The sequence below is a fragment of the Schistocerca piceifrons genome, chromosome X (assembly GCF_021461385.2).
Source record: "Schistocerca piceifrons isolate TAMUIC-IGC-003096 chromosome X, iqSchPice1.1, whole genome shotgun sequence".
NCBI lineage: Eukaryota > Metazoa > Arthropoda > Insecta > Orthoptera > Acrididae > Schistocerca > Schistocerca piceifrons.
In genome coordinates, this window is record NC_060149.1 from 409,049,523 (window position 1) to 409,064,990 (window position 15,468).

A 15,468-nucleotide genomic window follows, 5' to 3' on the forward strand; every position below is an offset into this window, starting at 1 on the left:
CACTGGTTCTACCTGTATGTTTGGTCAATGTTTGAAGTAATGAAAATAGATTTGTTGCCAATGCAAGTATAGTTAAAATTAAATTAAGATCACAAAGATAAAAACCAGTATTTTGCAAGTACTTATTGCAGTATTAACACATGAGAGGGTTTGAATATACACTGCATTCGGTTTTAATAAGAATGTCTGCAGCATAATTGTAGCCATCACCATATTATTCTCTTTCACCATCTAACCAACCACTACTACTGCAAAAGATGGCAAAGCAAGCAGGCAATATAATTACGAGCCTTTATTATATCTGACTAATGCTCATACATTTCTATAAATGATCCAAATAAATTAAGTATGAAGTGTTAAAGGAACAATAATGATGGAAGATAAGATTACAGTTTTTGGAAGACCATGGAGATATCACCAACACAAGTGGTAAACTTTTTAAAAGACGCCAACTGTTGGAATGTTGCTATGTTGTATGACCAGTAACAAGGAAAGAAAATGGTGACAACAAAACATGGTAAATGCATGCATAGTGACAGTCTATGGTTCGTGAACCATGGAGAGAACATGAAATAATCCACTCTCAACAGCAACAAGAAAGACATATCAAGAAAGGGTGAGCACAAGTGACAATGTAAATATACATAATTTTCTCAAACAATAAAATGCTCTAATGACAAACTTTAGTGATAAGCATACTATAATATGTTTTTCACTGTTTCTACTAAGCTAACAGAAGGTTCTAGGATTATAGCAAGCAGGTATGGTATTTTGTACTGAAGTTTACTTTCTTTTGTATGTAATATATTCCTAAAATGAGAGCTCATGTTTGACACCACACACACACACACACACACACACACACACACACACACACATGAAAATCAGTTTTTTGTATAATATGTCAAACTTTGCAGCAGTGTTAATGACCAACACACTTCCTTATGAACTTCTACTACATTAACACAATCTCTTCCTTCTTAGAAAGCTCTTAATTTAATAAGTTAATGAATGTGCCCTAAACAATATGGTTAGGTACAACACAAACTGGCTACATCGTGTGACCTGAAACTGAGAGCACCTTCAATTTTTTTTAATGAAAAATTTCATATCTGCAGAGCAATATAAAGAAAAACAAATATATGCAGCATAGACATGATATGAAATGAGAGAGAAAACCATAATGTGATAATACCTCAAAGACCATATCATTTTATGTTGCAGAAGCATGGAGTAATTTCTGTTTACAAGAAATGTAAAATGTATTTTCGACTTATGAATAAATAAGTTATTTTTTCTAGAGGTGTAGTTAAAAACACATAATTTGGCTCCTCCTTGAAGAAGATGACTCTTCCTGTGTGTGTGTGTGTGTGTGTGTGTGTGTGTGTGTGTGTGTGTGTGTGTGTGGGCGCGTGCGGGGTATGGTAACGGCTACTGAACACATTAGCTAATAGAAAGAAAATAGGCCAAGAGCTACATTATAGTCAGCACTTATTTTCTCGCACAGTGTCACTTCTGTAATATTCTTATAAATTTTATAAGTTAAATGAAAATATAGAACACAAATGTATGATAACTGCAATTGATTTTTAAATTTATTGCATGAAAGGGTTAACATGACACTGATGGCATACAGCTTTTACAATATGCAACAGTTATTATTTTTAATCAATTACTTATTGATCATAGAAAATATAAGTAGGTATAACACAGAAAGAAAATTCACAAAAGAAACAGGTACATGTTCAACATATTTGCAAATGGCTACAATTGGCTTTTATATAATTACCCTTTCAGAGAAATAATATCAGAAAATTCTTAGCCTATATAATCTCTTTCACAGTTAGTATATTGAATCATTACAATCTTAGATCATCAGTTTTCAAGATTACAGTATCTGAATGTATTAGGCAGATAGGTTTTCTTTACAACTATAATAACCATATTGAAAACCATCAATTTTGTGTATAATTTTGATCATGAAGATAAACCAGCAGAATAACACACACCTATCAACAAGCATGATAACAAGAACTATAGTTACAGTCGAAATCTTACTCGAGAACACTCAAGTTTCAAAAATGCCCACTGCTTCCTACTATCAAAATTTAGTTTCATCAATGACACAGTGAGGAAAAAGCATAAAAAAGTTTTGAGAATTCAAGAGGAGTTTCCTGCTTATGTGAATAATGTCTGATTGAATGGAAGACAGCACATAACAACTATGAAAACCAATTACTGTGCAAATATAAAATTTATCATTCTAAAAATGTGAAATTGTCAAGCTTGTGAGACACAAATAATAGAGAAATGTATCTCATATACATTGTGAAGGGCTATTAGCAGTATTTACCAACAATTCTCAGTGTTAAAATTACTGCAGTTAAACATTATAGTTATAACATTATATAAAAGGCATTTACATTAACCCCACCTGCACTGAAGCTAGTGTAACACTAATTTCATGCCATTTTGACACACGTGTTGCATAATGGTCCCACAAAATCAGATTAAAAGCAAATTATTCAGTATTTATGCTCTACTATCAGATATTGCTTTTGTGGCCTTTACACCTTCCTTTATTTTAGAACTTAGGGGTAGGGGCGGGGTCTTATAAAAAGGGGAAAGTAAAGATATCAGTTTGTGTGAAAAATTCTGGCTTTTGTCTTGCACAAAGTATCTGTGAATGGCTGTTATCAGTAATAATCACTTATACCATATGAGTATACTCTGATTTTATTAAAATGACGTTGTTACTAGAAAGGTTTATTTGAAGCTTTTAGCTATGATATTAATAGTTACATGGAATTTACATTGTATTTAGTTTACATACATACATACATACATACATACATTCATTTCATTCCAGTGGGTTTCAAATCTCTGTTTCTCTTGTGGCAAGACAAACAAGTTTATCGGAAAGTGGGAATTTCTACATAACAACTTTCATTTTACAATTGACTACAACAGCACTGTGAAACTATGAAGTACCTCACAAGTTGTATAAGGTATCCAAAGATAACAATCTTTTCGATGCTCTTAAAAGTTGGATGAAGCATATGACTGACCACATTAACACTCACTTTTTAGCAGTGCACCTGGTTCCTGGATTCTTTATTCTCTATTTCTATAGTTTAGGGCAGAACAACAGTGCAAATGTATTTACATCAATGCTTTTACTTTTTCTCAGTGAAACTCATCTTATATCAGTTTCCTAACACTTGCACTGCCTTATATACAACCTTCTCAATGTTACAAATAATTTGTGCATTTTGGTAATATTAAAGTTTTAAATCCATTTCTCTTAAATTTTGCAGGAATGAAATAAATGCCACCAGACAAACTTTGCACTTCTCTGCACAGAAGTGAAAGTAGCAACAGCCACTGATTTAAAAGCTTCAGTAATTTACTTGTTCCCAATTTGTTTAACAATCAGTCATAGTTACTGCCTGTCATGCTGAGAAGTGACTGCTATCGTGTGTGTGTGTGTGTGTGTGTGTGTGTGTGTGTGTGTGTGTTGTTGTTGTTGTTGTTGTTGTATGTATGAGCAAAGCAAACACGAAAGTAGTATCACTGTATGGATTACTTCTAAAACTCAGTTGTATGTGACAGTATTTCCACTTTTGCTTAAGGTGTTTTTTTTATTTTTATTTTATTTGTATACGGTCAGCAGTGTGTTATAAGAGGCAATCTCTCTTTAGGCCTTTGGACTATAGTTCATCTTCTAGGATTTTAATTTTCTGTTCTGTTAATCAGCTAATGAAAGTAAGCTACATAAGATTACAAACAAAACTGTTCTTCAATTTTGCAAATGAAACAGCAAGACTGGCTTAAATAACGACTGCCAAAACCACTACAATGTGTGACTATATAACAAAAAAAGTTTAATTCATTTATTGTTTCATATATGTACTCTCAAAGAAATATTACTGCTCAGTAGGAAAAATGGTGAAGATAATCATTTTATTTTGGGAGCAGGAAGTATAAGGGTATGAAGTTTAAATCTGTAAGTGATGTCCAGGTGAGAACAAATAAGAGCACAAGATGAATTTTCCACAAAATCACAATATCAGCCTTGTGGCACTTGAGTTTTCACAAAGTAAATGACTCAGAGCTAGAGCAGATAAAAACCAACATTAAGGCTGAACATTATTTACTTGTAGTGGTAAGCTCAATTTGAAGGTTATGACGACTTGCAATTTTGGACAAGAAACAAAGCATCAATAAGCACAATGCAAGTTTCTGTGAAAAGGAACCAAAAAGATAATCAATATTAATCTGCAGTCTAACAAGGTAGAGTACGTGTGTCAGTTGTAGTATTTAAGTCAGTTGAAGACTGAATGTCATGAAGTAACTTCCTTTACAAGACATAGTACACAATTCAAAAAACAAATAAAATTTTACTCAGGAAGTAATATGACAAATTTTTCGTGACACAGTTTAAAAGTACTACCGTATGTAAAGTCATCTGGGAAGAGTGAAATACTTGTTACAGACAGTGATTCATATCTGAAGAAACTTGCAACTACACAGCACAGCTCAATTCTGCATGCAAACTGTGCAGTAACAGCAACAACTATACTAATAATAACAACAACAACAATGATAATAACAATGATGACAACAAGAACAGTAGCAGCAGCAGCAGCAGCACCAGCAGTAACCACCTGATACCTCCATTCGTATACAGGATGCTTACAGGTCATATTTACAGTAAAATGAAAATTTACACATCATTTAAAATCAAGTGCTGTGCTACTAAATAACTCAGCCATTGGGTAGCCTTTCAACAGTAACTGACAAACAGAAAAAGAGAGAACTTTGAAGCTAAAGGTACAATTTTACCTAGATAATATTCTACTATCATCATTCGCCATGCTTTCAACATGAATATACATAAGATGATTGTGCCCACAAATATTCTTTCACAAACTGGAAAGAAGGAGGTAAGTGAAATATATAGCAGATATAAAGGAGAGTTGAGAAACCAATAAACATAGAAAACCAGCAGTTATTGAATTTCTACCTCACATCACAGCTGTTTCAATCCATGCTACAAATATCTTTTAATCATGGGCAACTTGGCGCAAGTCAAATACAGCACATAAATTGGTGGAACATAATATTTTATTTACAAAAAATCACCCTTAGAGAAAGATAGAAGTTTAATATAAAATAACTCTGTCATTAGAGTAGTGTGTCATTAAAAACAAAGTCAATTTTTTAAATACAAGTTGACTTCTGAAAAATGTGTTCATCTAGGGGAGGTTATCAATAACTGAAATGTTAAGTTTTAATTTGGATGAAGCATAGTCAAGAATAAATCCACATTGACACAGCAATAACACGTGAACTGTATGGAAATTATACTACAAAACGAGGACAACAGGGGTTCAGAGTACATCATTATAAAGACAAATTTTACTACTGAGAATATAAGTCATAGTAGTTGTTTTGAAAAAGTAAGCCTTCCTATGACAAATCTGGGAAGCATGATGCTAATGTCAACAGCATTTGGGCCATAAAATGAGACAAAATATGAACTGTAGTGAGCTGTTTTGAGGAATCACAATAACATAAAAATTTATGAACTTCCTTGTTGTGGCGCAATGATAAGAAGTGTATGAATTTAAAATGGCAGTGAGTAAATGCAGCATGATCTCAAGAGAGTTGAAATAAACAACAATTATCATAACAGTACACAACTAAGGAAGATTGTGCCTGTACCATGTCGGGATTAATAGCAGGCCACTACTGACACGTATACAACGTAATTTCAAACAATTTACACAACAAATTACCTTTAGTTGGCATTTTGGATACTGTTTGTTAGCAGAAAATTTCTACACACAGTGCATTACGATATATTTCTAACATTTTTAAAAATGTCAATTTACCAATACTCACAATGGGCCGGTCAACATGCTTCACTTAACAATTTCCCTTTATTAAACCTATTGCAATATAAAATTTACTCTGATGTTATTCTTCAAATTTATGTTTCATACTAAATACTAACACAATCTACAATTTAACAATAACAACAATAAGAACAATAACAGATCTATACTGACTGGCATACTTTCTGGTAGCTCTGACAAATGAGCACCCAGCTCCAACAAACACAGACATAATTCTACTGCACAGAGCATAAAAAAACACTTATAGCACACTCCCATATTTTAATAAATTACAGCTTCACTTGAGTTACAGCACACCAAAACTACATATACTGATACATGCTTCTGGACTGATCAAAGTCTTCTTAACAATTGTAAAATATATGACACAAAATACACACATACATACATACACACACGGACGCACACACACACGCACACACGCGCGCGCGCACACACACACACACACACACACACACACACACACACACACACACACACAAAAATCTAAAAAATAGAAAATGCACATTGTTTGCCTGGATATTAATTAATACTGACTAAACCAACAAACTGACTAAAAGTAGCTTTGGAAAACAAGTACAGGTCCATTTAGTTCCTGCATTATAAAGTTCACAATATTTGACTAAGCCAGTACTGGTAAAAAAAGTATCCACCCATAATTAAAAAAAATCATTACAGTGTTCTGTGTTATATATTTCACCAACAGCACTTATTCTGATTCACATTTAAAAATATCAATAAGTCAGTTCTCAGGGAACAATATGTCACAAGAAGGCAAGAAAGTCTAAAGCTGCAAATTATCTGATACAAATCAGAACACACTTTTTATCCTGTCCTACTTTACCTTTAAAATGGGTCACTAGCAGAGAGAAAAAAGTCATCTGGCTGCTTGCACAAATACAGAAATGAGTTAGAATGACAAATATAAGATGTAAATTAAACAGAATGTTACGCACAGTAATCGCAAGAAAAATAAAATGTAACTACACTAGAAGAATACAGAGAAAAACTGCCTGGCAAAGAACGTGCTATCAAAATTATTCACATCTTATTATGAGATTCACATCTCAGTATGAATATAACTGTCCATAGCATGTACTAACACAATAATGTTTGAAAGATAACAACTAATTGGCATTTTTAGAGTTTTTCATAAAAGCAATATTTTTCAGATGAATTACAAAGGAAAATAGAAGACACTTGTCTGACTAATGAAATTAGCAAATATAGATCACTAAACAGAGAGAGAATTCTAGTGCTTGCAACCATTTTACAGAATCAGTGTCGGTGGTGGAGGAGAATGAATATATGTGTGTGTGTGTGTGTGTGTGTGTGTGTGTGTGTGTGTGTGTGTGTGTGTGTATTTGTTTACTACAATTCAAGACACACTGGCATCCATCACAGCTCAAACACTGCTTAAACCTGTCACACTCAGTTTACATGAGCATTAAAATGGACACAAGCATAGGCCATATTTTGCCAATATGTTCTAGTCACACACTGTAATTCACTGAGCAATTCACACACATCATAGTCATATGCTGAAGTGTTGGGTGATGGTTTTCCTGGGATGCAGCTTCATTGCAACTACTTTTGGCTGTAGCCAGATGCAAAGTCATTGATCATCTTTATGATGTGGAAGTCTACTGATGGCTGCCATCAAGTTCACACTTATCTCTGATAGCCACAATATTGATAGCATCTTTGATGTGGAGTTATTCACTGATGATGCTAAAACAAAACCAGAACTATGGGGTGTATTCCCTGAAAGTTATGTGGACAACAAAGACAGAAAGAGTATGGTTTCAAGTTTGCAGTTTTTTTTGTGAAGAGACAGAGACAAATCAAAACAGCTGAAAGATGTAACTTTTTATTGTAATAGTATACCAAATATTTCCAAGGTTTTAATTCAAATGCAATTGTCCTGTAACAGAAATATCATTAAATCAGTAGTATGCAAATTTACTTTCTGTTTTTGTCAACAGCCTATCTTTCTTATGGAGTTGACTGAAGCACTTGATTTCAAATCTTGTGTACATAAGCTCACCACACAAAATATTCCTTAAAGGAACACACCGTTTACTTTGGAGCACTGCAGATAGTGTATAAATGGTACCAGGCAATCATGTGACACTCTGTCACTGACATATGTCACTGCAATGCCACGGCAGTTAGCTGTTTATGTGGCATTTGGTTTTATGGATCAGTGTAGTAAGATGGGTTAATGTGGAGAAGGGACAGAACAGCAGAAAGCAGCTATCATGTTTGGATGTGCACATGACCATGTTGTGAATGAAGTTATCTTGTTGGTGTATTGATGCAGACTGTCCATTGTGTCTACATGGAACAATGTACCACTCCCAACCATGTAACATGACATAAGAACAGTGATTGTAAAAAGATCCTAACCAACAGGGACCAAAGATGAATGTCACACCCTATCAATGATAATCAGTTTCTACCTCAATAGAAATTGCTGCTGTCAGTGACTGTAGGTCGATTTCAACCAGTTTCCAAGTGAATATTGCAAAGGAAACTGTATGCAATGGACATCTGGATTTGAGTACCTCTCAGAAGGCCACTGCCCACAGCAGCACATAAATATGAATGTCTCCAATGAGCCAAACAACACAGAAAATAGCTGACTGGAGGCATATAATGTGATCCATGATGTAGGAACTTGGCCTGTTTCCCAATGGTGCAAGGCACTGACTGCATCAATGGCCAAATGCCATTTTTAGCTCGCAATGGGTGGAGGGTGTAGCTCAAGCAGGGGGTGATTCTGTGATGTTTAGAGCATGTTTTCTGTACCACAGCTTGGGCCCACACATTTGGATAACAGTGAAAATGAACCAGAATGTTCACTTAAAGATTCCTGGTGACTAAATTAAGCATTGCCCTTCTTCTACATCTTCACGTTGATTATGCTGTGAACACTCCCATCTTCCAAGGTGACCCCAACTGTGTTGACAGGACTACACATATATGTTCCTGGTTTGACAAACACTTAGGCATTCTGTCACACCTTGGCTGGCCCACTAAATCACCCGATCTTCATCCCACAGCAAATGTCTTTGACTATTTGGAACAGAAACTAAAACACAGCAATGAACATTCCCACAATTTGTAAGCTTTATGGGATCTAATTATCAGCAAGGTGCTTCAACAGGATATGGCATACATGAAGAAACTTGTGTTCTCTCTTCCTCACCAAACTGAGACCATTATCAAGGTTAGGTAGTGATACACAGTATTAGTGTAATATCTACTACAGGTGTTAACTATTTGTCCAATATGCTTAGGCCATCCTTCAGCTGAAATCTGTCTCTAGTGTAAACATAACTGAGAGCAATACAGCAGCCTTTAATAATACTGACAACCAGATTGATCTTTTACTTACGCATTTTTGTTAGAAATTTTGGTCAAACAACACTGAAATACAAATACAAGTTCGACATTACTTTGGCACTGTATGTGAGCTGATACACAACAAATGCCACGTCCTGCATACTCCAACAAATACACAGACTTTTTGTCTTATTCCTGTGAACTTAACTTAAGTAACATAGCAGCTAACTCATACAAACTGGTGTGTTTATAAAGTTAACATTCAGTTTTGTTCACCATTTTGAAACAAAACTGTAACATTAAAAAAATACAAATTGTATTGAGATTATTTGCTAGTCTGTTTTAATCTCAAAATAGACATTCCCATATTTACACTAAAATATGCTTCAACTTCATTTATGCACGTCCCTTGCTGGATTTTTCTATCTGTATGTGATGGCTAATCTCAGGAATTACTGTAGGGGTTTTTGTATGGTTTTCATTAATAGACAGACTGTTTCACAAGAAAGGATTGTGTATACATTTTTTATTGCTGCTATGCCAGATAAGTCATCTGGCCATGAACATTTCGTGCTACCAGTGTGAAGTACGGGTAGGTTTCTAGTTCTATATAATTTCACAGCAAGCCAACATCGGTGCAGGCTACAAGAAAGTGTCACCAGCAGGGCAAAAAATACAAAGACAACATGACAACAATGTGATGCAGAATTAAAATGAAAGTCCACATTACACCTCCAAGTCAACAGTGGCTGCTGAACTAGAATTACAGAACGTAGGGGGGAGGTTGCAGTCACTAGTACTAATGAAAAAATAAGCTCAAGTGTAAGATAATAAAACACTTTTCTGAGTCTCGTTACCTCACTCTAATGTTCACTTCTGCATGACCCTTTGAGTACACAAATATCTTTATATACCACATTATGCTGGTAAAATGTGAACAATAAATGTGTGACTTGTTAGTTGTTCCATTCTTGTTGAATCATCATTACATAAGGAATATTTCATTGTTCTTACTGCTAAAATGTCTGGGTAGTTCTATCCTAAATAAGTGAGATCACCATTAGTGACTTCTGTTGTTGATGCAGCATAACAGTCTTGAAGATAACTGTGGTCTTTATTATGTACTATGAAGTATGAATGACTCTATACATATTGATGATTAAGTCTTCTTGGGCTACCAGCTGAGTAGAGGTGTCATTCTGCGGCACTGTTTTGACAAGTTTCCTACTCATGATATTCAGGTAAAGTGTTAGGGTCATGTCCAGTTCACATCTTTATAGACACTGGACTGCAGGTTTCTCTGCCTTGTCTGCAATGGCTGCACCAATCACATGCCTCTGGAAAGGGTACTGTGGACAGTGGCAGGGGAGGGGAGAAATTGGGAATCGCAAACAGCTGTGGGGGGGGGCCTCCCAGCACGTTGGAGGGTTCTGGCAGCATATCCGGGTGCTGACTTTGCCACTTTCACATCTGAATGCTTTTGACATATTCTTGCTAGTGCTACATCCCAAGCAGAGTTCAGCTGGAAACTGCTATTTCAGTTGAGAAGATCATCATGGATCTGTATCTCCACTGCCTCTTTGATGATCAAGCCCCAGAATCTATTTATCTGGCACAACATCTGTCTGTTCAAAACAAAAAAATACGATCGTCATTGAGGCTGTGCTCTGTCACTACAGATTTTTCCATTTGGCCAAGGCGAATCCTCCTCACATGTTCCGAGTGGCACTGCGAAATACACCATTGCACAACTGATGCTGTAGATCACCAGTGTTCGTGGTCCTAGTTTGTCTTTCAATTAGCCACGCATATTTCTGATTTTTGCCAATAAGCTGAAAATGGTTTTAATGTTGCTGTTCTCCAATATCTTGGAAACCTTGACCATGGGCAGCCCAGCATACGGAAGGAACACCAGACACTTTGTGTCTTCTTCCGCATTTGTGCACAACTTGTGGCTCACATTGGCACCCACAGTGCCTGTTGCCTAGGTTTTGAGACCATCCTCTGTTCGTACTAGTGGCTTGCAGTGGTAGTGAAGCCTGCTGGCCTTGTGCACATAGTGTAAGCAGAGCTTGCAATTTGCAGCACTGTTTTCAGTGTATATTGGGGTCTTTTGGTTTGGAGCCAAGTGGAGGGTCTCAACCTAAGTCTTTGTTAACTCTGTGATGGTCTTGGTTGCAGATTTCTGGACCTGTGTTTTATCAGGTGGGGAATTTTATGACTCCCTTGATAGGTCAAGGGTGCATTACAAAAAGGAAGCAGCTACTCTGGTAGCAGAGTAGTTATGAAGTGCACATGGATTTTTTTTAGGCTAGGCAGTTGTTTGAGGTTCTCTGATAAACACTCGCCAAACGACTTGCAGATAGCAAAATCAGACCATGTTCACAGAAAAGACACTTTGATTGTCAAAATTTTATCAGTAAATTCTTGAAGTATTTGTAACAAAGTTCCCGAATTGACTGCTTTCCAGGAAACTTCTTGTGCTCAAATTATTCTCAGGACCAAGAGCTGGCTGATAGCGATTCACGGAATGTATATCAAAAAGACAGATTAAGACGCCACAGAAGGGGACATTTTCATTGCAGTTGAAAAAAATATTGTTTCTGTTGAGGTTCAATTTGAGTGGGATAGTGAAGTTATCTGGTGGCATGTAACAGGTGTAAGTGAAATCAAGTTAACTGTTGGATGGCTTTACCAGCCACTTGATTCCACCGTGACAGTTTTAGAATTGTTCAAAGAATGTGTATGCGCAACAGTGCACAAATACTAATGTAATGCAATATTAGCTGGAGGCAACTTTAACCTACCGAGTATAGATTGAGGCATCTATGGATTCATTGTCTACAGATTTATTGTACAGACAGACAGTCTTGTGAAGTTATTTTGACCATGTTTTACAGAAACCGTCTTGAGCAGCTAGTTCAAGAGCCCACATGCAATGGAAATATTTTAGACCTTGTAGCTACAAACAGGCATGACATAATCAATGGCTTCAGTATAACAGCTGGGATTAGTGACCATGCTATCATAGTGGCTTTGGCTACTAAAGTTATTGAATCAATCAAGAAGTCTAGGAGAATATTTATGCTAGAAAAAGCAGATAGACAGCTGTTACAATTCCACTCAGACAAAGAATTGACATCATTTCGTTCCAGTATGATGGACATAGAGGAATTTTGGATTAAGTTTAAATGGATTGTAAATCATATTCAGGATAAGTATATGCTGAGTATGAGGCTTAAGGATGGAAAAGACCAATCATGAGTTAAAAAAAATAAAAAAAATGCTGCGGAAGCAAAGGCTGTTGCACTCTTGGTTCAAAAGACAATGCGTAAATGACTAGAGGCTAAAGTTAATAGAAATTCGCGTGTCTATAAAAACATCAATGTGTGAAGCTTACAACAACTACTACTGTCATACCTTAGCAAAAGATCACGCAAAGAACCCAAGAAAATTCTTGTCCTACATAAAATCCCTAAGGGGGTCTAAGGCTTCTATACATTCACTCATTGACCAGTGTGACATGGCAGTAGAAGATAGCAAAAGTAAAGCTGAAGTTTTAAATTTTTCAATTAAGAAATTGTTCATGCAGGAAATCGTACGTAGAAATTGTGATTTGACCATCAGACAGACTCCTTATGGAGGGCATCGAAACAAGCATCCCTTGCTTAGAGAAACAACTGAAAGCAAATTAGTCACCAGGTCCTGATGGAATCCCAATTTGGTTTTATACAAAGAGTACTCTACAGCACTGGCCCCTTATCCTGAATCTCTCACCCAGGGCAAAATCCCAAGTGACTGGAAAGAAAAGCACGTAACTCCTGCATATAAAAGGGTAAAAGGATAGACCAGCGAAATTACAGACCAATATTCTTAACATTCGTTTGCTGCAGAAGCCTTTAACATATTCACAGTTCAAATGTAATATATTCCTTGAGAAGGAAAAGCTTCTGTCCATGAATCAGCATGGTTTTAGAAAGCATCACTTGTGCCATACTCAGCATGCTCTTTTCTCACACGATATCCTGCAATGGATGAAGGGCAACAGATGGATTCCATATTCCTATATTTCCGAAAAGCATTTGCCATGGTTCCACACTGGCAACCACTGACGAATGTACACGCATATAGAACAGGTTCCAAGATATGCGAGTGGCTCAATGACTTCCTGAAGAACAGAAACCAGTATGTTGTCCTCAAGGGCGAGCGTTCATCACAGACAAGGGTATTCTTAGAAGTGCTCCAGGGATTTGTAACAGGAAAACTGTTTTTTTCTATATACACAAATGATGTGGCAAGCAGGGGGAGCAGTAGTCTACGCCTGTTTGCTGATGATGCTGTGGTGCATTGAGTGACTGTAGGAGGATACAAGATGACTTAGGCAAAATTTCTAGTTGGTGTGATGAATGGCAGCAAGCTCTAAATACAGAAAAATGTAAGTTAATGCGGATGAGTGGGAAAAAAACACATATTGTTTGAATACAGTATTAGAAGTGTGCTACTTGACACAGTCACATCAATTAAATATCCAGGTGTAATATTGAAAAGCAATATGAAATGGAATGAGCATATAAGGATTGTAGTAGGTAAAATGAATGGTCAACTACGGTTTATTGGGAGAATTTTAGGTAAGTGTGGTTCATTTACAAAGAAAAACTGCATATAGGATACTAGTGCAACCCACTGTAGAGTACTGTTAAAGTGTTTGGGATCCACACAGGTCAGATTAAAAGAAGACACTGAAGCAATCCAGAGGTGGGCTGCTAGATTTGTTACCAGTAGGTCCGAACAACATGCAAGTATTATGGAGATGCCTAGGAAACTTAAATGGGAATCACTGGCGGAAAGGCAATGTTCTTTTTGAGGAAAACTTCTGATAAAATTTAGAGAAACAGCATTTGAGGCTGACTGTAGAGCTATTCTACTGTTGCCAAAGTATATTTCCCATGAGAACCACAAAGATTAGATTAGAGAGATTAGGGTTTTACTGAGGTCTGTAGAGAATTGTTTTTCCCTCCTTCTATTCGTGACCAGAACAGTAAAGGAAATGACTAGTAATTGTACAGGGTGCCCTTCACCACACACCATACAGCGGCTTGGGGAGTATGTATGTAGATGTAGATATAGATTGTCATTTTCTTTCTTCTTCTTGTTCAGCTGGAGAGAGCATCATATCTGTATCTCTGTTCATGTGAAATGTTTGCTGCAGATGCTGCAAGTCAGTGGGTAGAGTCTCCTTGTTGCATGTCTCATGCTCTGTGCACCAGTGTGGTGAGCACAGATTTGCATTGTACTTGACGGTGGCAGCTATTGGCATTTAGGCACAGGTCAGTGTGTGTCCTTTTCCTGTAGACAGAATGTCGCAGCATGCCATTGATTTTCCTCCTCATTAAGAAATTGAGGAAAGACACGCATCCGTTTTCTTCTACCTGATTGGTGAACTTTATATTGTTGTGTATGCTGTTAAGGTGGTTAAGAAATTTCTGCACGTTTTTCTCACCATGAGGCCACAAGACGAATGTGTTGTCCACATATCGATAGAATGTCTTTGGTTTCAAACCCGTGGTTTTGAGAGCAGTTTCCTACAAGTGATCCATATACAGGTTTGCGATGCTCTGTCTAACTACTGGTAGGACTTTTCACCACTTATAAAGTAGGAAGTAGTGAGCATGTGGCAGGACAGTTCCACAGTGCCTTCATTACAGTGGCTCCATAGTAATGCCAAGGAGTCCTCTAGAGGTGCCCGTGTGAAGAGAGACGTGGCATCAAAACTGCCCAGGAGATCACTCTTGTCCAGATGTATCCCCTGAAGCACCTTCACAAACTCAGTTGAGATTTTGACATGGTGTGCACAGTGACCTCAGTACCTATGCAAGTGTTAGCTATTCCATATGTTGGTGGATTTATTGCATCCACTATTGGATGTAGCAGATCTCCCTTCTTGCGTGTCTTTGGGAGGCCATATAGCTGCGGTGGTATCGGTGCTGTGTGGTCCATTCCTGAATTGTTTAGAAGTGAAATAGTACTCCTGGTCACAGCTGGTGTAGGATCCTTTTTTACTGGCTTGTAAGTTGTGTCTTGTAACAGCATCTCAATCTTCTGTCAGCAGTCAACAGATTGTAGCAGCACCATTGCACTGCCTTTATCAGCTGCTAGGATGACTGTGTGTTTGCCTTCTCAGAGGTTGCGTATTTCCCTA

At 36.9% G+C, this 15,468-nt stretch overlaps 1 protein-coding gene across 5 annotated transcripts in view; it reads right to left on the reverse strand.

Annotated features, from left to right (window-relative positions):
• Window positions 1–15,468, reverse strand: part of LOC124721726 (phosphatidylinositol 4-phosphate 5-kinase type-1 alpha-like) — a 315,644-nt gene that overhangs the window by 1,691 nt on the left and 298,485 nt on the right. The gene's annotated exons all lie outside the window — the stretch shown is intronic.